At 37.9% G+C, this 20,822-nt stretch overlaps 1 long non-coding RNA gene across 2 annotated transcripts in view; it reads left to right on the forward strand.

Moving 5' to 3' along the window:
• The first annotated feature begins 800 nt into the window (after positions 1-800).
• The window catches only part of LOC121479722, a 90,580-nt gene continuing 70,558 nt past the window's right edge, over positions 801-20,822 (forward strand). For both annotated transcript variants that reach the window (XR_005984808.1, XR_005984809.1), the window contains exons 1-3: positions 801-2,040; positions 3,192-3,312; positions 18,969-19,124. This is a non-coding gene — a long non-coding RNA (uncharacterized LOC121479722). The remainder of the gene's footprint in view (positions 2,041-3,191; positions 3,313-18,968; positions 19,125-20,822) is intronic.

The following is a 20,822-nucleotide window of genomic DNA, read 5'->3' on the forward strand; positions in this document are numbered from 1 at the left end:
ATTTGAAAACAGAGTTTTTCTTTTCATTGATTATGTTATTTATTTACTTTCATTTTTTTTTGGTCCAATCTTACACAGGCTAGAGGATTCACTGGGGGGACCAGAAAAGCAGGCTTTGGATAGCTAGAGGGTGAAGGTAAGGGTGGGGAAGAAGTACCAAAACTTCCCAGTAATGATGGTTTTGGTGCTTTGTATGCTACTATCCCTTGATGTTCATTGTGAGACTTTGTTCAGAGGCACCTGGGTGGCTCTGTCAGTTAAGCATCTGACTCTTGATCTCAGCTCAGATCTGAATCTCAGTGTCTAGCCCTGTGTTGTGTTCCACGCTGGGTGTGGAAACCCAACTTAGAAAAAAATAATAATAAAATTAAATTTAAAAATGCAAAATTGATAAAAAATAAAAATATGTTCAGATAGGGAAGCAATATAAAAAAAGGAAAGAATGAAGCAAAGTTAAAAAAAAAGTTAAAAGGGATAGTTGGTTGAATGGAGGTTAAAATTTAAAAAGAGAGAATAAGGTAAGAAAAATTAAGCTAAAAGAAAATGAAGTGGAAGCTAAAACAGGAGATTTAAAACCCCCACAAAGGCAAAAGGTTATGAGTTTAAAAATACAAAACACATGAGATTTAAAAATAAAAGATAAAGTACTATAAGCCAATGAGATAAAAGGTTAAAACATGACTAAAAGCTATAATGGTTTGGGCTAAAAGGCTAAAGCCTATGAGATGAAAATCTAAAAACAGACCATTCCTTGGGATTAAGGCTTTGGAACAGGAAATCAGAACTAAAAAGGCAAAAAAAAAAAAAAAAAAAAAAAAGAGTAGGGAAAAAATTAAAATTATAAAAATGAGGTGGATTAGTGAGGCTATTATATATTTTTTAAACTAAAAGGAAAACGAGAACTGGCTCAAGAAAGTGGAGTATGTGGCAACATTTTCAGGGCAGCCTGGCCTTCTCTGTGGGGGACGGAGGGCTGGGTAGAGGCTGCACTGATGGTGTCTTTGTTCCGGGGCCCAGGACAGAGGGCAGAGACTGTCACCCTCTGGGAGCTGAGGAGAGGATTGCAAAACAGGAGCTGGCCTGGCTTCTGGAGCCTCCTTCAGGGAAGTACCTCCTTCCTCTGTCTGTTTAAAATTCTCCTTTACTTGCTCTCCCAGCACCCTGTTCACTCTGCACCCCTGGGCCAGCCGGCCAGCCTCTGCCTTCAGCACCTCCTCTCTGATCTTTGCACTAGCTGTGGTCCTAAGTCTTTCCCCTTCCAGTCTCTTCCCACTTTGCAACCAGACTAACCTTCTGAAAACACTGTTTTGGTCATGGAATTATGTTGTATAAAAACCTTCTGTGCTTATCATTTGAGAGACCAAAGTCCTGAAAGGCCTCATGAAATCTGGCTTTAATGCCCTTTTTCAAATAAGTTAGAGATCTTCTATGTTTGTACTTAAATCCAGCCTTGTTTACTGCATTACTTATGCTAACCCCCGAGATATCTGGAGGTTACGTATTTTGAACCTTGGAGTTTGATCATGAGATTTGGAATTATTTCAGAAAAAAAGGAATTCTTAATTCCATTTTGAAAAAGTCAGGGTAAATTGATACTGATTTTGTTTCAGTTTTTGGTGCTCAGACAAATTAAAAGGAAAGGGGAGAAAGAAGGAAGGAAAAGAACTAGGATTCATATGTATGTGTTTCTGGGAAAATTAGATTTTTGTTTTACTGGAATTAATGCTGGAGCTCTCTTCTTAGCTGTTCCCCAGAATGACTTTCTTTCCTAGTTTAAGGATATATTATCTTTAAAAATGCTTTTTGAGTATTTCTCTACTCAGTTCTGAAAATAATGAAAATTCAGCTTCTCTCACTGTTTGAAGGGGAAAAAAAAAGATTTGGAAAATAAAACTAACCATATTTAAGATTATCCCAATGACTTTTCTGCCAAAACACCAGATGCTACTGGAAAAAAAAAAAATATCTGCCACAATTTGCTGTCTGGGAACTGTGCCTGACTCTTTAACAGGGATAAGGAGAGCAATGTAAAAGAATGAGGTAAATGGCAAATCCTATTCCAAATAAACAGTACTTTTATATATTTTTTAAAAAGGGGGGGTTCTACTTAGGACTATTAGTATTATTGCAATAATTCACATCAAAATCCTATATTTATCAGGAACTACAAGGATGCCTTATAGCCAATGCAGTATGAATGTTGGCCACTATCACACTTAACCATCCTGAAAACATTTTTATATCTTCATTTCATAATTAAATGTTCTAGCAATATCATAAATTCCAGCCTAGGAGCATTTTAGATTCAGAGCTATTTTCTTGTGTTGATTTTTGTTGTCCTTTCAATTTTTGCTTAGGTTTGGATATGTCTAAAGCCTTTTATAAGCCAGATCTATGTTGCATTTACCATATACATATTTAGATTTCTTCTTCTCCTCTCAGTGAATGAAAGCAGCATTAGAAATAGAACTGAACTTTGAGAAATGGAATATGTGTGTAGCTTAAATTGAAGCAACTGAAGCAAGCTTCAAATTAGACGGTAGTCTCAACTTAATATGATTTTTGATCCTTAAAAAATGCTCAGGTGACTTGTATCCTCTATTTTCATGCAATTCTGTGATCTGGCTCCAGCCTACAGCTGGAGCAGAAGTTCCCATACGTTGTGTGAAATGCAGACTTTGCTATACTTCTTAAAATTCTGCAGGATTTAAAAGAAACCCAGAAGGAAGATGGGATCTAAAATTTCCTGCCTTCTGCTTTTTGAGTTACCCTAGTTTTTACTCAATCTGGGGTTCAGATTATTCAGTAGTTTATCATTTCTTAAATTTATTATGGACTGAATGTATGTGTCACCTCCAAATTCATACGTTGAAATCCTAATGTGGCTGTATTTAAAGTAAGGAAATAATGAAGTTTAAATGAGGTCATAAGGATGAGGCCCTGATCCAATAGGCCTTATAAGAAGAGGCATCAGTGTGTCCTTCCCAACCCTCATCATTCCTTTTCCCTTATCCATGCACCAAGGAGAGGCCATATGAGGACACAGTGAGAAGGTGGCTGTCCATAGCCAGAAAGAGAGCACGCATCAGGAACTGAATTGGTCAGAAACTTGATCTTACAATATCTGGTCTGTGGTATTTTGTTACGGCAGCCTGAGCAGACTAATACAACATTTCTATTTCTACTGATAGCAAAAGAAGTGAAATTAGCTCCAAAACGGATATAGGTTATAGAAGAGGGCAGGGACCTCCTTTATCTTGGTGAATAGTCGACCATATTCCTAGCCCTGGAGGACGGCCTGGCTTATGACAGGTACTCAGTGTTTATTTTGTCAAATGAATGAATGAATGAATGAGTGAATGAGTAGATAAAACATCTAAGCTTCTCTAGAGCACCTGAGTGCTACCATCGGTTGAACATCTAAGTCTTGGTTTTGGCTCAGGTTGTAATCTCAGGGTCATGAGATTGAGCCTAGTGTTGAGCCCTTGTGTTGGCCTTGTGCTCAGCCTGGAGTCTGTTTAAGACTCTCTCCCTCTCTCTGCCCACCTCCATGCTCCTGTGTTCTCTCTCTAAATAATAATAAATAAATCTTTTTAAAAAATCTAAACTTCTCATAATAGCTACATTGATCACTGATGTGGATTACAGAAGGGAATATTGCATTTCCTCCTTTAAAAATTTTACATGTATGCCTATCTTGTTTGTTTCTTTTTCTAAAAAAAAAAAATTATTTATTTATTCATAAGAGACACACAGAAAGAGGCAGAGACATAGTCAGAGGGAGAAGCAGGCTCCCCACGAGGAGCTTGATACGGGGCTCAATCCCAGGCCCCAGAATCACAACCCCAAGCCAAAGGCAGGTGCGCAACCACTGAGCCACCCAGGCATCTCTATCTATCTTGTTTATTTCCGATATCTTTGGGGCAGCCCCAACTAAAAGCCATCCACATTTTTTTTTTTAATAAATCCACACTTTATTTAGATTCCACTATCGTTTCCATTAACATTCTTTCTCTTTCTCCAGGATTCATTTCAGCATACTGCATTGCATTTGTCATGTCTCCTTAGTCTACTTTGGTCCGTGATTTTTTTTTTAGGCTTTATTTTATTTATTTGAGAGAGAGTGTGAGTGTGAGAAAAAGCATGAGCAGGAGGGAGGAACAGGAGAAGGGGTAGAAACAGACTCCCTGCTAAGCAGGGAGCCAGACTCAGGGCTCTATCCCAGGACCCTAGATCATAACCTGAGCCAAAGGCAGACACTTAACAAACTGAGCCACCCAGATGCCCTCATCTGTGATTTTTGCTCTGTTTTTTCCTTGTTTTACATGACCTTAAAGAGTACTGGCCAACTGCCTGTATAATGTTCTGAGTCTGATAAACATCAGACAACACTCATTATTAGACTGGTATGGGTCTTTGGAAAGACTACCTCAGATGCGGAATGCTCTTCTCACCCAGATATGAGAAGGTGCATGATAACTATGTGAAATCACTAGTGATATTAAACTGAACTTGTTTATACCAAATTATTATGATTACTGAATACTTCTACAATATTTGCAACAATAATATTTTGCACTTTCTGATTGGACTTAGAAGATCTCACTTTTATCTCCCTAAATTCAGAAATGAAAACTTCTTTCTTCCTATGTTAGAGAAAGTAAGATTATATGTCCATCTTGGTGTGGGGTCTTATATATAGTAAATATTATTTTTGTAGCTTAATCTTCTTTGTCTGAAGAACGGTAGTGAAATATGCTGAATAAATTAATAAGGAATAATTTTTCTCTAAGTTTCTTGGTTCATTTCTGAGATCCAGATAGGAACGTTGATGGCATAGAGCCCAACTTAGCCCTCCCAGTATTAGCGCATTAGGCACCTTATAAAACATAATTTATTTAATGTCCTGCCAGCCATGCCACCCTCAAGTGTGATGTCATCAACACATTAAATAAGGACATTTGGGACCTCCAAAAAAAAAAAAAAAAGAGTTTTGGCAAGTAACTGAGAAGGTAGAATGAAGTAGCAGTGTTGTCTCCCTTTGGTTCCACCTGAGTAATGCTCTTGTGAGTGATGCATAGGGCAGTGTGCTGTGTGCTGATGGACACAAATGAACAGACACAAAACTAGGAGTCAGGCGACTTAATTCTAAAAAGATTGAGATGTTTCCCTCAGCCTTATATTTTGTGGGAATATTTGTGTTGGAACTTATCCAAAGTTGAGTCAAATTAGGTTGAGTAAAGGAGTCTCCGGAGGGGAGAAAGCTTGTCCAGAAGGGGCAGTTCCCTTGGCTAGGGTTTGGCACGGGAATGAACACTTTGCTCCCAACAAGGTCTTTAAATTGCCCAGTTTCAGTCTTGAATTGGGCCCATTATGCCTCACTAAACTCTTGAAATTTTATCGGCTATTCATATTTTACTGTCTGGCTTGGGATATAATTTAATGCATCCACAATCACTAGGCAATCAAGAAGTGCCTGTGACTAAAAAGGGAGAGAGGTAACTGCAGATAGGTAGTAAAGAAGATTTCTGGATTAATGTTATTTTAACCATGAATGTTGACTCCAACTACGATTTTTTAAAAAAAGACAACATTGTCAGTGTCTTTTTCTAGTTCAATAACTCATTTTGAATGCATATTGTGTGAAAATCATTGTTAGGTCTAAAAGGATATAATATAAAGGAAAATAAGAAATGACCCTGCCCTCTCCTAATAGATTGCTAGACAGAAATAAAGTCTATTGCCAATCAATAATAAAATCCAGAATATTAAATAGAATAAAAACATAGCAAGAGATTTAATAAAGCTGTTGGTACTTGGAGATATGTAAATTGAGTGGACATTTCACTTTATTAAGCGGTAAGGGCATACCTGGGTAAAGTGGCTTGTATTTGGTCATCCATAGTCATTTCTGAATCTCGTAGGTAAAACTTCACACTTGCCCTTGAGGTTTTATTGTGGGAATATTATCTCACCAAATTAGAAGGCAACCTTAGACCTTTCAGCTGTATAACTTGGCAGTTCTTAATACTGCACCCACATTCCTTGGCAGAAAAAGGCTCCCAAGAATTCTGAGTTCCTAACCTCTAAGTTTTCCTGGTGGTATGTCATCAACCACACCTATAGTCACCTTCTTCATTCCTTTAGAATTCCACTAAGCTGAGTATAAGCAGTTAATCTCCCCAACACATAGGCTTGACTTATGCATTAAATGATGTATAATGACATTGGGTGGCTTGCAGAGGAAAAAAAAATTGGAAACATTGTAGTGATTTTCATTATATTTCATCTCCAGTAAGTAGGTCCTATTTTGAAATGTGGAATCTGGTGATGAAGACCCCCATGTCTGGTTTCCAGTGATGGCATTGTCTCCCAGGGATAGCCACACCTTTTTTTTTCTTTGCTTCTTTCTGTGTGTGTGTGTGTGTGTGTGTGTGTGTGTGTGTGTGTGAGAGAGAGAGAGAGAGAGAGAGAGAGAGAGAGAGGTGAGCGGGGGTTAAGGGCTTGGGAATTTTCTAATTTTTATATATCCTCAGCAAAGGATTTAAAATAATTGTATTTTATTCAGCATTTAGGTTTTTATTGTTAAAGAGCATTTCAAAATATCTAGTTCAAAATGGTAGTTCTCTCTAGAAAAACTCTAGAGGAAGGAAATGGCATAAATGCATGTGATTTTATCTCATTCTTTTCAGCTTTATCTCATGCTCTCCCTATAAAATGCTCTTTGCAATGAATGAGTTACTGCAGTCAGTTCACTGATATTATTAGAGAACACACAGAAATCTGTTAGGTTCTCTTCTGTACTCTTGCTGTACCATTTCTGCCCTCCCTCTCCCCCGGCTACTTCAAATTTCTGGGAGATCTTAGTCATTCTTCTGGAAATAGGAAATGTGACTTGGATCTCCCTTGAAAGAGCAACAGGAAGTCAGGCCTCCATTGCCTGCTCTCCAGGCAGGCTTATCCAACTGGGCTTGGCCTCATGAATGACCTTGGAAGAAAGCATAATGGTGGAGCCTGGGGTTGATACAGTATTGCCAGGGCCAGAGATAGAATTGGAGTATGATCAAGCAACTGAAAGGGTCAGTTAAGATACAGAAGTTTTGATGATGAGGTAGTAATAAAAACAAAAAACGACTTACACCAGTGCTTATGATCTGTCAGGCATTGTTTTTAGCATTTTATATACTTGAACCATTGAATGCTCACCACATTCTTATGAGGGAGGTACCATCTATTCTCCAGTTTACATTGTTTTGTAAAACTTGCCTCAGGTCATCCAGATAGCAAGTGGAGGGTTCTGGCCTTGAGTCCACATTCTAAATCCCCATACTGTATCTCACCAAATCACCTACAATGGTTACCTCTATGGCCTGGGTTCCTAAGGCCACATAGTCATCCATTTAGATATTTGAAAGGAGAAGACAGTTAAAAAAATAGTTTTGTGTTATATTAGCAATAGGTGATTAGTTACATCTGGTCCTTTTAATATATTTACTTAGTGAATTCCTAGTTTTAATCTTTTGTTTTAGGGGACAAGGATAAGAATAGGTTGGGTGCTTTTTCTGTTTAGGACAAAGAAGGGGAAATACAACAGCTCTGGATTTAGTGAAATTGAATTCAACTGTGATCCTTAGATTCCTCTGCAGCATTTGTGTCCACTGGGTGCCTGTCACTTGGTAGATGAGCGAAGAAGAAAATGAGTTTGTTTCCTTGCTTTTATGTCTATTTGTGTCAACTTGTAACATTCGACAAATATTTCTCTCTCTTTTAAGTGTCCTCTGTTACCTTAGGGTCTGGGATAACAAGGTAGAGCAGGACATACAAGGTCACTGGACTGTGGGGTTTTAAAATCTTGTGGAGGTTATAGACAAGTAATTACATGTAAGTACAGTTGGATAAGATAGAAGAGATAACTCAGCCTTCTACCCATAGATACCTAGTTATCTTGAGATTTTGCTTTTAAAGTCAAAACTTTGGATGACAACAGCAATAGCAAAAAGCCCAGTAATATAGACACAAGACAAAGTTAAAGAAATTGTGGCTGTTGATCTATGAAAGTTTGTAATGATGATTCTCCAGCATACTGAGATTTTTATATAGCAGAAAGCACTGATGGGGGGAAAAGCTGTAATTTTAACATGCCCAGATATATAATTTAAGAAGATGGTGGCAAATTGGAATAGCACCAAGTGAAATTCAGAAATATTTGTTGATTGGAAAAAAGCTAAATTGACGGTAGAGCTCTTCCATCTTGCTCCTTAGTTGAGAAACATTTGAACTACTTTTTAAATTTGCCTAATTTCATTCCTCATGTTAATGATTGCCCTGCTATATCTCAATTTAGTTTTCAGGTTTTATTTTTCTTTGTAAAGAATTCAGCAATTCTCTGCTTTGTTCTGTGCTAGGAACATCTGTTGCAAATCTAGTATTGAGTTTATTTGAAACTAACAGCTGCCCAGTAGCATGTTAAGAGAAACAGCCTAGGTGAAATTTCCCTGTTGATTCTTTTCTAAAAGGGCTAGTTTCAAAAATACATGGAGATATGTAAATTTACTTTTAATTACATTTAAATTATGTGATATGAGGGATATGGGAATGGCAACAATTGTCCCTCTTTAGCATGATGGATCAGTGTTTTGTGTTTATGATAATCCCAACAAATTTAATCCAAATATTTAGATATTTAAAGGCTACATAAGAAAAGAAAAGTTACAATCTAAATTTGAGGCCAGCTGGCTTATCTGGCTCTTGGCTAATGCTTTCCAAGTGAAGTACCACTGCCCAGACTCTGCAAGTTTTTTTGACAAATTCCCAACTCATGTCTGTCTGCCTACAAATCACATTAAAATAAATTTGAATGGTATAACAATCCGAGTCTTTGAGTGGAGCTTACTTTTCAGAACTAAGCAAACAACAAGCTACTACTAAAACAACCATTAAAAAGAAAACCACAAAACTATTACCAGACTAGACTCTACAAATCTTGGGGCCTCTGATGCCCGACTCAGAAGTTTTAGCGAATTCAGCAATGAACATTTATGAAATGTTTGCAAAGTCTCCTCTGGACACATAAAATATGACAGCAACAATGCGCTCTTTAAAGCTTGATTTTGTAAAATTGCTCAACAACTGAATATGACTTAGGTTCATATGGCTAAACCTTTGCATAGAATCCATTGTGAACCTCATACTGTTCTAAGCTTCTAGACACACTATGTCTTACTTTACACAACAGCCTTGTGAGGTGACGATTATTGCTAACCTCAGGTCATAAAGAAGGAATGGAAGTTGAATAACTCATTAAAGTCATGTAACAAACAGATGGACAGAGTCTAAGGGCACTAAGCTAGCAAATGGCAGAGCTGGGACAGACATGGGCCTTTCTAATTCAAAATTCCATCTGTCCTTACTGCGGTTAAGGACTCACCTTTTAGGTATCTGCCTTTGGAGAGGGGAAAAGTAGTGAAGAAGACATTAGGGGTAGAACTCAAGACTCAGAAAACTAGATAATTCTGTGTCAGGATGCTGGTTCTCTTTACTTCATCCCCTAAAAGTGAAGCCCTTCCTACATTGTCCTTCTCCCTGTCCTTTTCTTGCCTTTAATCCCTTTGGCCCCTATATTGTTTATTCCTACTTTGTACTAATATGGGCAACTCTTCCTAAGTGCTCACCAGAGTCTGCTAAACTGTCTACGTATTACAGGGCAAGAAAAACTTTAAAAAAATATGTAAAAGGGAGTGTGTAGAGATCAAATTATACCATTCAAACCTCAAAGCCAAGTTTTGTTTTTCTTTGCTATTCCAATAATGTAGCCGTAGAGAATCATTGAGGGATGGCATGCTGGAGTCGGAAAGAACCATAGATGTAATCAAGTCAAAGTTTCACTGTAAAGGGGAAGAAAATGTCTTCTAGAGACTGGGAGCGGTGTCTAAGGTCACAAAACCAGCAAGTGGCAGATGTGGGACTTTGCCGTGGGACCAGTTATGCGCAGTTTATGCTCTCTCCTTTGAATCCATGTAATGGAGGCGTCTTTCCGGCATGCAGAGTGACTGCTTGGCCTCTCTCCAAGCATGAGATCCCATGTCGTGCTGGATGAGGCAGGGTAAATTGCCTCTAAGACCTTGACTTCTGGAATCAGACAGACCAGGGTCCATATCTCAACTCTACAACTTTCTATCTGCATCATCCAAGGCATGTTACTTACCCTCTTTAAGTCTCTGTTTCCGTATCTGTGGCAAGTGATGATACTTCATGCTTTCTATGGTTGTTGAGAGGATTAAAGGAAATAATACTTAATGTTTATAGGCTGCTTGCTTGCTCTGTGTCATATCTGTACTAAATGTTTTATATCTATTGTGTAATACAATTCATGCAAAGTGCTTCAAACATAAAGTAGTAAATGTGCGCATACACACAAACACACACTAATACACACATCAGTTAGGAATGCCACACACACACATACACACACACGTGCACATCCCAGTATAGGTCAGGAATATCATTTAAGCCTTGACTACACTGACTTTAATAAATAGCATTGTCCTATGGCAGGCTCTCCCATGCCCTTGTTGTCGTCCCATGAAGTTACCAGAACTCATCCTCTTTTTGTCTCTCTGCCCTGCCAAAACCTTAGTAGAAGGCTTCCACTCTCAAGGTCATAGGATGGCTGCTCAGCCATACTCCATCTGTGCTTCAGGCTGTCAAATAGCAGGAAGGAAGAGAGCAGGAGCAGAAGGGCAAAGCATGTTATTCTGGAAATATTGTCCAATGATATGTAAGGGCTTCTGCTTACATATCATTAATACCTCTATCTACAAGAAAAGCTTGGAAAGATAGTCTTTATTTGAGCTTATTCCATCCCTAAGTGCATTAAATGAGTAGGTAACTGGCCATTTCTGCCACCTATTCGTCAAGGTCAGGTGAAAATTCTGTATAAATCCCAGTTTATTGAGAAGCATGTGTGTGTGTGTGTGTGTGTGTGTGTGTATGTATATACACACAATTATAATAGTATGTTGTTTTTTAATGATAAATATTATTTTATAACACTGCATATTCACACATTTACATTTTATTATAAAGAAAACATGACTGCTTGTCACACATAGCACTGTAGTCAGTATACGTAGGGATCAGGAATATAAGTATGATTTGCATATCATCCTAGTGGATTGGTGGCTGGGATTTATGGGGCAGAAATTAAAAGAATCATCACAGAAACAAAGTGATTTGTCACGTGTTGTAGCAACTGAAGCAGGATTCAGAAAAGAGTATAACAGCAGAGAATAGGCAAATCAGCTAGAAATGTGATCAAAGGGATAGTTATGGATGGAAATTTACCTGCATAGGGAGAAACTGTCCAGGAAAGAGATGCATATCTATAATTAGGAGATCTGGAGGGTACTCTTGCTCAAAAAGTTAGGAAACTGAGGGTTAGTCTTGCCTAAACTTGAGTTAAACAGATGGAAAAACCAAAGAGATGGCCTGGCTTCCTCCCTGATTGGACAAGAGGTAGGAAGAGAGAGAGAGATTGAGAGAGAGAGAGAGAGATCTCTAGTTTATATTTGGGATAGGAGGAAATTTGGGATTAGAAGGGAAATGTAATAGCTTGTAATAAGTTGTTCCAAGTTGAATTGAGTAATGAATCTGTATACTTACATTTAATGGCATATAATAAAATAAATGTCCCACCCTCACTGCCTCCCTGAGTTTGGGCTTTCTTCCACACTCCATCTGAACACGACCATTGGGGAAGACAAACAGCAAAGGCTACAGACCTAAGTTTGAAGTTTTAGAAGAGAATCTCTAGAAGAGACGTTGGCTGAGAACCATAGAAAGTTAATTGTGATAGGTATTTTCTGGAATTCTCCATTCTAAGATACTCTGAGCTCATTTTGTCATAGGCCTTCATGACTTGATGAATAACATATTGACTAGTTCCTGCAGTTTAATAAAGAACAGCATGAAATCTGGGTGTATCAATTCCTTGTTAGCTATATATGAGGTTAAGAATGCTTAGCACATAGTAAGCACTCAATAAAAATGTAATTTAATTTATAAATTAAGTGAATAAATAACTATCAAGGGAGTACTTATATAGCTCCAGTAAATAGCAATATGGTTATACTATGCCATTTAGCTACTTACTTAGCTAGTGTTAGTGCTGAAAAAAAACTAGCTTGCATGAAGTACATTTTGAGTTTTTAGTATTTCTTAGTATTTGGCTGAAATCATCATGAATGGACTATTTCCATGCAGTGAAAAAGTACTTTGGAGGAAGAACATTAACAATGCCATTAAAGCATGTTGATTTTCTGTTAAAATGCCTTGAAATTGTATCACTTTTCTCAAATCTATAATTCATGAGGATGAGAAAATCACTCCCTACCCTACCAAAAAAATCTCTCAAAACAAAGTAAATTATTTCTAATATTTTATCAATATTCATAAGAAATTGGCTGAAAGTTCTTTTCTAAGTTAGATTTTCTTCTCTGTTTCCCCTATTTTTTTTTAAGCCTAAGCCTTATAGATCTGACTCTGAGTAGCATAAAGTCTTTCCAACATGACTCATCTGATGGTAGTGTTTATTCATTAGATAAGGGTATGGTCCTACTATGTTCCAGGCAGTGATCTGATTCTTTCTCTCAAGGAGCTTAGTCTACCAGAAAATAAAAACATAAACCATCAGTTAAAATATAGTGTTATTATGTATGTGCTGAAATACAGGGATGTAAAACTCTAATGACAATTGGCACAGCGTTCTCTGGCAACAAAGGGAGGCAGACTAGTGTCATTTTTAAGAGACTAAACTTGGATTTTGAAGTTTGTACTTAAGTTTTCTCATCTGCTTATGACCCTCACTAGCTGTGTAATGTTTGGCAAATTACTCTACCTTTCAGAGCCTCAAGTTCCCCATTTATAAAGTGAAGCTAATAGAAAGATTCATCTCAAAAGGTTTTGTGAGGACTTAATGTGATATATTTATAACGAAATCATTTAGGATAAAGTAGAACTCCTTAGCATCATACTGTGTTCTCCTATTGTCTCTCACTAAGCTCGTCTTTCCTACCCTCTCCCTCCCTCCTTCCCTCCCTCCCTCCCTCCCTCAACACCAGCCACACTTCCTCCAGGTCCTGGAGTACACCAAGCTTTTGCTGCCTCAGGACCTCTGTACATGCTGGTTCCTTGTCTGAAATGCTCTAACACCCTAATTTACAACACTACTGATGATTCATCCTTGAGATTTTGGCCCAAGTATATTTCTCATCCCAAAATGTAAATAAATCCCTTTGCTACCTTCTCTCCTAAATGCCTATTATTTTCTTACCCAGAACCTGTCATAATTTGTAATTATACATTCTGTTGTATCTATATAGTATTTATCTTCCTCATTAGACGGTAGCTCAAGGAAAGTAAGGATTGTGTGTCTTTGGGGTTTGTCACCATAAACTTAGTTCAGGACAAATCTTGGCACACCAGATGTACTTTAAATATTTGATATTTAACGACCAGACAAATGAATGGAAACATGACTTTGCATGTAAAGCATTAACACTATGTTTTTGGCTTTTAGTAAGCATCCTTTAAATGACAAATTTTCTCATTTCAAAGAGCAGTTATCAGATTTAAATTGTGAGAGAAGTCATAAATATTTTGAGAAGAGATGACACTGAAGATGAATTTTGAGGTCAAATTTTATATCCCTCTTTACAGAACACATGTTTTCAGGCTATACCAGTAAGTTTTATGGAAATCCTGAAGAACTTTAGAGAAAAAAATAGTCACTTCACTTTTGAAATTATTTAGTATAGTTTCTTCTGAAGCGTTCAAAGCATTCATTGCCTCACATCATCTCTTTGAGGTAGACAGTAGGAAAGATGATTATTTCTGTTTCAGAGGTGGAAAATCAAAAGTTAACTCAGGCTATGTGATACAACTTCTGGAAGAGATGAAGGATAGACTAGAAGGTAGAAGGCAACAGGGCAAGCTTGAAAGCGTACAGGTCAAGGAGACTATTACTGAATTCTTAGCAAATTACACATTTGGCAGTCATAGGCTACATGCTAGAGCTGATCTGCCCAAAAAGGGCATGTAGGAAAAGGGAGTAGCCCAGTTCAAGCAGTCTGGACCCCCCAAGTGAAACTCACTGGAGCCTCATTAGGAATCAGGATGTCTCTGTCTTGGTGGGCCTTGGCCTTCATTCTGTGGACTGAAATGACCTCCAGTAGGTCAAAATAAGATTCTGATAAAATCTGAAGTATTGCAAGGCACTTATAGTCTTAGGACCATTTTCCTAAGAAAATGTTGAAGATTTCAAATCTGAATGCCTATTTATGAAGTTTTATAAGAGACTATCATTCTAGCACATTCTCTGATATTTCAACACTGTCAGTCTAAGCTCATTTACAGAACTTAACCAAAGATGCTAAAGTACTGAACATCTGTTTTCCCTAAGATGAATGGATGACAGAAGGATTAGATCTTCTTTTTGGGACACTCATCAAAGTTTACAATAGGAAGAAAAGGGTTTTGATTTCTGTTAAATTTTTTTTTAATTAATTTACTTTTATTCTCCCTTGGTCGCTGGCCCCTAAGATAAGAATTCTCAGAAAAGATGACAACAGAGACTACTTTTCAGTTTTTTTCTGTCTCAGCTTTGGCAGGCATGACCCAGCCCACCTGAATTGCTTGACTGTGTCATTCTTGAAATGAATACAGTTGCTTTCTCTGCCTGACATAGCAATTCCGGAGACTGAGGCTCTGAGTCAACATTCATTTAGTGTGTAAGCTCTAAGAATGTAAAGACAATAAAACAAGATCATCCTATGAGGAACTCTAATGTACTGAATAGGGAGAAATGCCAACAGTTTGTTGCAGTGTGATAAGTACTCTGTGCTAAGCAAATCTTCTATGGAAGCTCAGGAGAGAGAGTAAGGCCATTAAATCATTCATCTATAGAGCATCTACTCAAGGCGAAGCCTTCTCCTGTAACTGGGGAGAGGAAACACTGAATAAGAAGTTTCTTTTCCTCCAGGAACTCTACATGCTTTTCTGTGAGAGGCAAATACACAGATAAATAACTCAAATAATATCTAAGCAAATCTATTATATATTCTTTAAAATAACTGAAAAAGTGCTCTGTGTCTGAGAGGACATCTATTTCAAGCATTATCAGAGACTAGAAATTCTAAGGGTCTCACATACCTAAAAATTCTCATTAAAATATTTTAATATATATTCAAAATGCATTGCTGAGCTAGAAACAAAGTAAAGGAAAACCTAAGAGGCTGAAAAATAAAGCAGAAGTACAAATTCATAAAGGTAAGCCAGTGGTGAAAATCAGCTATTCCTCTAAAATCATCTACTGTCTCCCCATAACTTAAAGCATTAGTGTTGTTGATAAATGTGGGTCATGAAGAAATACTAGAAGGAATACCAGATTAGAGATAAAAAAGTCCAGATGTCCAAAGTTATAGTCAGGGAAATGGTGAACTATAAAAATTCCTTCCTTGACTTTGACTCCGGGTAGAAAGGAAAAATTCTCCCTTCAGCTGGGCATCGCAGAGATTTGGAGGCCAAATTCATGCTACTTTTGTGTTTGAGATACCTTGAGCTGAGAATTTATTATAAAGTGACCCTATGTTGGTAGTGTCCCAAGAATGCTCGGAAGAAGAAATATAAAGCCTCCTCTGAAGGATTGTACCTTTGAAATCTGGACCTCAAAAATTCCCATAGATGAAGTTTATGGAACATATGTTTATGATAACAAAATAGTAAAATTCAAGGAAAGAAGCAGTCAAGAACATAAGTAGTCAAAACAAAAAAAAGCATAAAACTACCAAACAACTTAAAAAGAAAGACAGCAGCCTCAGACCCACAAAGACATTAGATATTATGATGACTGAATTAGTATATTTAATATATTTAAAGAAATAAGAATATATTTGAAGTATAGAACAAGAATTTTTAGGAATGAATAGGCAAATTCGAAAAGATTCAAATAGAAATTGTAGAAATAAAAAAATATAATTAAAATGAAAAACCCAATGAAAGGATAGGTGTTAAGCAAAATATTAAACGAAGCTGAAAGGAGAACTAATAAACAGGAAGGATTTCTGAGGAAATCCAGAATGTAGCAAGAGGAAGAGTTAAGATATTATAAAAGAGAAATCAAGAAACATGAAAGATATAGTGAGACAATGTAACGAAATGTCTAACTGGGGTTCCAGAAGAAAAGCAGAAATAATGTAGAGAGGTACTGTTTGAAGTAATAAGGTCTGAGAATTATCTAGAAATGATAAAAGAACTATGAATCCTTAGGAGCAGAGAGTCCACAGAGTTCCAAGCAAGTTAAGAGAAATCTACATCAAGACATTTGTAATTAACTTTCTTTATATCAAAAACATACTAAAGTCAAAACCAAAACCCTTAAAAATAGAGAGAAAAGCCAGGATATCTGTGGAAGAAACAGAATGGCATCTAACTTCTCAGAAACAATAGTGTAAATGAAAAGAACAAAGAAAACTGTCTTCAGAATGTCAACCTAGTGTTGTATACTTAGCAAACTTATCTTTCAAGCTTGAGAATCACATGAGAAGTTTTTTTAGACAACACTGAAGGATTTTTTGATTAATAATAAACCCTAGTTTTGCAAGAAAGACAAATTAACAAGAACCATTTGTATAAAGAAGAACAATACTGTAATTTTGTGGGCACAATAGTGATATAACTAAAATATTATGATAATTAGATATTTTTTGATTAAATACAAATGTTAAAATTTCTAGCTGAATGGTTAAAATAATAAAGAGTGTATAATTTCAAATTAGTTGTGGGCAGAGACAAGAATGAAAAAAAATTCCACAAAAATATACAAGGAAGATTAAAGGAAAAAAAAAACAGAAAAAGCAGAAAATTTAGAAAGAACAAAAATAAGAAAGTAGAAATGAATTAAAATATATCTGGGATCATAACAAATACATATGGGCTAATTTTTTGTTGTTGTCAAAAGATGAAATTGCCAGACTGAGGAAGAAACAAAATTCAATATATGAAATTCAAGAGGCACACCTGAAACAAAAGAATTCAGAAAGTTTGAAAATGAAAAGATGGAAGAGCAGATATAATAATTTGCTGAAACTCTAATCATGAAGGCAATGAAAATAATGATACCATTTACCCAACTTCCATCTAGCAAAATTTTTTTAAAAAATCCATGTTTGGCAAGAATGTGGAGCAATCAGAACATTTATATACTGCTGGTGGAAGTATACATTGGTGCCATATTCTCGAAAGTGCTTTGACATCATCTAGTAAAGTAGCTCACTTATGTGTATCACAGGTTACATATATAAGAATGTTCATAGCATCACTCATTGTAATGCTCAAACTAGAAAATGTCCAAATGTCCATCATCAAAGCAATGGATAAATGTGGTATATTCATATAATGAAATTCTGTGCAGTAATAAAAAGGAAGGAAACACAGTCACACCAAAAAGCATATGTTACACTAATGAGCTAGTGTCAAAAGAAGAAATACACAAAAGAGTATGTAGATAATGGCACCATTTGTGTAAAGCATAAAAAATAGGTAAAATAAATCATACGGTGAACAGTGAACTAGCCATAGAGCAAATCTCAACAATCAGTTTCATAGAGATTCTGTTACCAAATCTCACTTGGGTTAAGCTGTAAATCAATAAATATATGTTTTTAAAACTCCCATACATTTGGCATTTTTTAAAGAGGTGGGGTTTGTATTTGAAAAGATGAATAAAAGCATGAGCAGGAAGAGCATAGTAGCTATATATCCAATGATATAAAGTGATTTGTTAGTGTCAGACGCTGCTCCAATGCTTTATCTATATTTTTTCACTGATTCTGCCAACAATCTTATGGATTAAGTCCTTTCATTAACATTATTTTACCATTAAGAAAACCAAGTAACTTGCTTAAAGTCACACAGTCCATATGCGGTAGAGGTGGGATCCAAACCCAGGCCATCTGATTACGGAGTTTGTCCTTAACCGCTCTGCTATGCTGGCCGGAAACAGCAAAGATGAGAAATGGGGACATGCAAGACATGTTTGGGACACGTGTGCAGGTGCAGATGGACTGTGGGGAATGGTGGTAATAAAGATTTTTAAAGTATCTGGTAGTGGAAATAGAGCAAAATTTGATAAATTGGATTAGTTGTGTGTGTGCTAGAGAAACACTGAAGATTACAGATTATGAAGTGGCACAATGAAATCTGTATTTTAGGGAGATCTGTCTCTTGTCACAGAGGAGAAACATTTGAAGGGTGAGGTAGAAAGACCTTTTAGCAGAAATTAGAAAGGACCTGGACCAGAGAAGTTTGGATGGAAGAGAAGTACGAGAGGAAGATACACTTCCGAGGGAGGATTAACATTTGATGCACGATTAGATGGGAAGGCTGCTTCCAAATTTCCAAACCTTTGAAACCCGGAAGATTATGATCCCATGAACCAAGATAAAGAAGGAAAATGGAGGAATAAGTATGTAGTGGAAGGTGAGCCTTGAGTCAGGGCTTTAAGGTATCTGTGAGATGGACATAAAGGTGTTTTGCTGATGCGGGAAATGTGGACTGACTCAGAAGCTAACTCAGCTCAAAGGGAAGGGCTAGGGATGTAGGTTTGGGCAGCATCCTCTGTGGTGATGAAGCATCATGGGCAGCTGCCAAAGAAATTGCTTCAGAGCAGTGAGACCTAACCCCAGATGGTGAAGGGTGGAGGAGAGGAAGGAGGGAGAAGTGCAGACATCTGTGTCTGCTAATCTTTTAAGAAGTTGGGTAGTGAAGAGAGAGTGAAGGAGAAGATGGTGAACTGGAGGAAGATGGAATCAAACTGTTAATAATCACTGACATTTATCGAGTGTTTAGTAAAAGCTCTGCGTAGATTGTCTAGGTTAACCCCTGCAGCTCTGAAATGGGTCCTTCTGTTACAGATTTTTCCTGAATGGGAGGATGGAAGCGCAGAGATGAAGATCACACAGCTACGTGGTGGAGTCGGGATTTATACAAAGGCAGTGTCTTAAACATGATACCGAAACATAGCCGGATGCTGGGCAGTAGGTGAGATCTCCGCATGCTTGTAGCACAAAGTGAGTCAAACTAGGTGATGGTTGTGAGGACAGAGGGCAGGTGTAGCAGAAAATAGGAAGTCCCGGGGTTGACCAGGAGACGAGGTGGGGAGGGAGAAAATGTGGTCCTCTGGGACTAGGGAAAAGGAAGGGTGGGGGTGGGGGAGGGACTTCAGGGAGTGGGTGGCAGGAAGTCCTGAGGTTCATTCTGGGCTATTTGATCCGGTAGTTTGGTTACAGAGATCATCTGTCGAAGTAACAAGAGCCCAGGGTAGCTTTGTGGCATGGAGTGGGGGCTCTGGTTTGAAGCAGCTGGGGCCACAGTGCTGAAGCAGTGGCAGCATAGTGGAGGAGCACAGTACTCGGAGTCCAGTTCTGATACATAAAGTAAAAATCACAATCATCAAAGAGACTTAAAAAGAGAATCCCTTAAGTCTCTCATAAAGTACAGGATATACGATTTTGTGTCTACGGTCCCGTCTCTCAATTAGTCTGACAGATCCAGCTTTTCCGCTAGCGATGGAACAGATGGCCATTTCTTTGGTTGAGCACCAGAATGATGAGTGGGCTTGCACTGGGCCCCTTGAGTGAAAAAGATCCATGCAAGATGGGGCTCCACTGTGCGGGGAGTATTCCAAGTACAGGCTGTGCAGACAGACTAGGGTGTGAGTCCTGGCATGGCCTGTTCGCTGTGTGATGGTGGGCAACTTTACCAGATTTTTCAGTCTCGGTTTCTTTTTCTGTGACAATGGTTAGTAAGGGCACTGGCATCGACTAGACGCTCAAGTGCTGGTAGAAAATAAGAAAACATAAAACCAAAAAAAAAAAAAAAAGAAAGAAAAAGAAAACATAAAACTGAATGGCAACACCAATTGGTGTGGAAAAGTAAAGAAAGATGGACAAAGGATCCAGCTAAGGTGAGAGAGCCTGAAACAAGGATTCATTTGGCCTTCGTTGGGGGTGCTCACAATGTGGAACGTACAGCAAGAGAGCATGTGGTTGAGTTTACCCAGAATTGAGGGTCCGCGTTAATGTTGTATGGGGCCTACCAGAAGGTCAAGAGCAAAGGCACGTAGGGTGCTGGAAGGGAAAGTGGTAGAACTCGATGCATCAGGAGATGACACTGGGTGACTCAGGAAGAATCAAGCAACTGAGTCACACTGCGTTTTAAGAGCAAGCTCAGTCAGGATGAGGGGAGAGAAGGAAGTAAGGTATGTGAGGGGATGCTAGGGGGAGAAAGGACTTTTGTTCACTCTTCGGTTTTGTGCGTGGGGACTACAAATTAAAGTGGGCAAATGACAGTTTAAGAGGAAAGAAAAAAAAAACCATCCAAAGAGACGGTCAGACCTGGAGGCTTATATACCATCTAACAAAGAGCAATAAATTATGGAGATGGGACAAGACAAAGGAAAAAGGGGTTTGGGCTAGGGCCAGTAAAGTGTGGAAAAGTGAGGAGGCGATATATGGAGGAAACTAATGGATGAGAAGCGTTATTTTAACAAGGTTTGTTTGTACAGACTCCTCTTGGCATGGACCCCCCTTCTCTGGTCATAAGAATGTTCTCTTCCCACTATAGGGAGAGCACCTTTGTCCCTGGAAATTTATGCCCTGCTTTGCTTTTAGGTAGGAAGGGCCCTTCCTGCATCTGCTCTTTCTCAATTGCCTGCAGCTCAAAATAATATGCCAGAGTGGCATATTTTGGGGTGGTATGTTTTGATC

The sequence above is a fragment of the Vulpes lagopus genome, chromosome 21, assembly GCF_018345385.1.
Source record: "Vulpes lagopus strain Blue_001 chromosome 21, ASM1834538v1, whole genome shotgun sequence".
NCBI lineage: Eukaryota > Metazoa > Chordata > Mammalia > Carnivora > Canidae > Vulpes > Vulpes lagopus.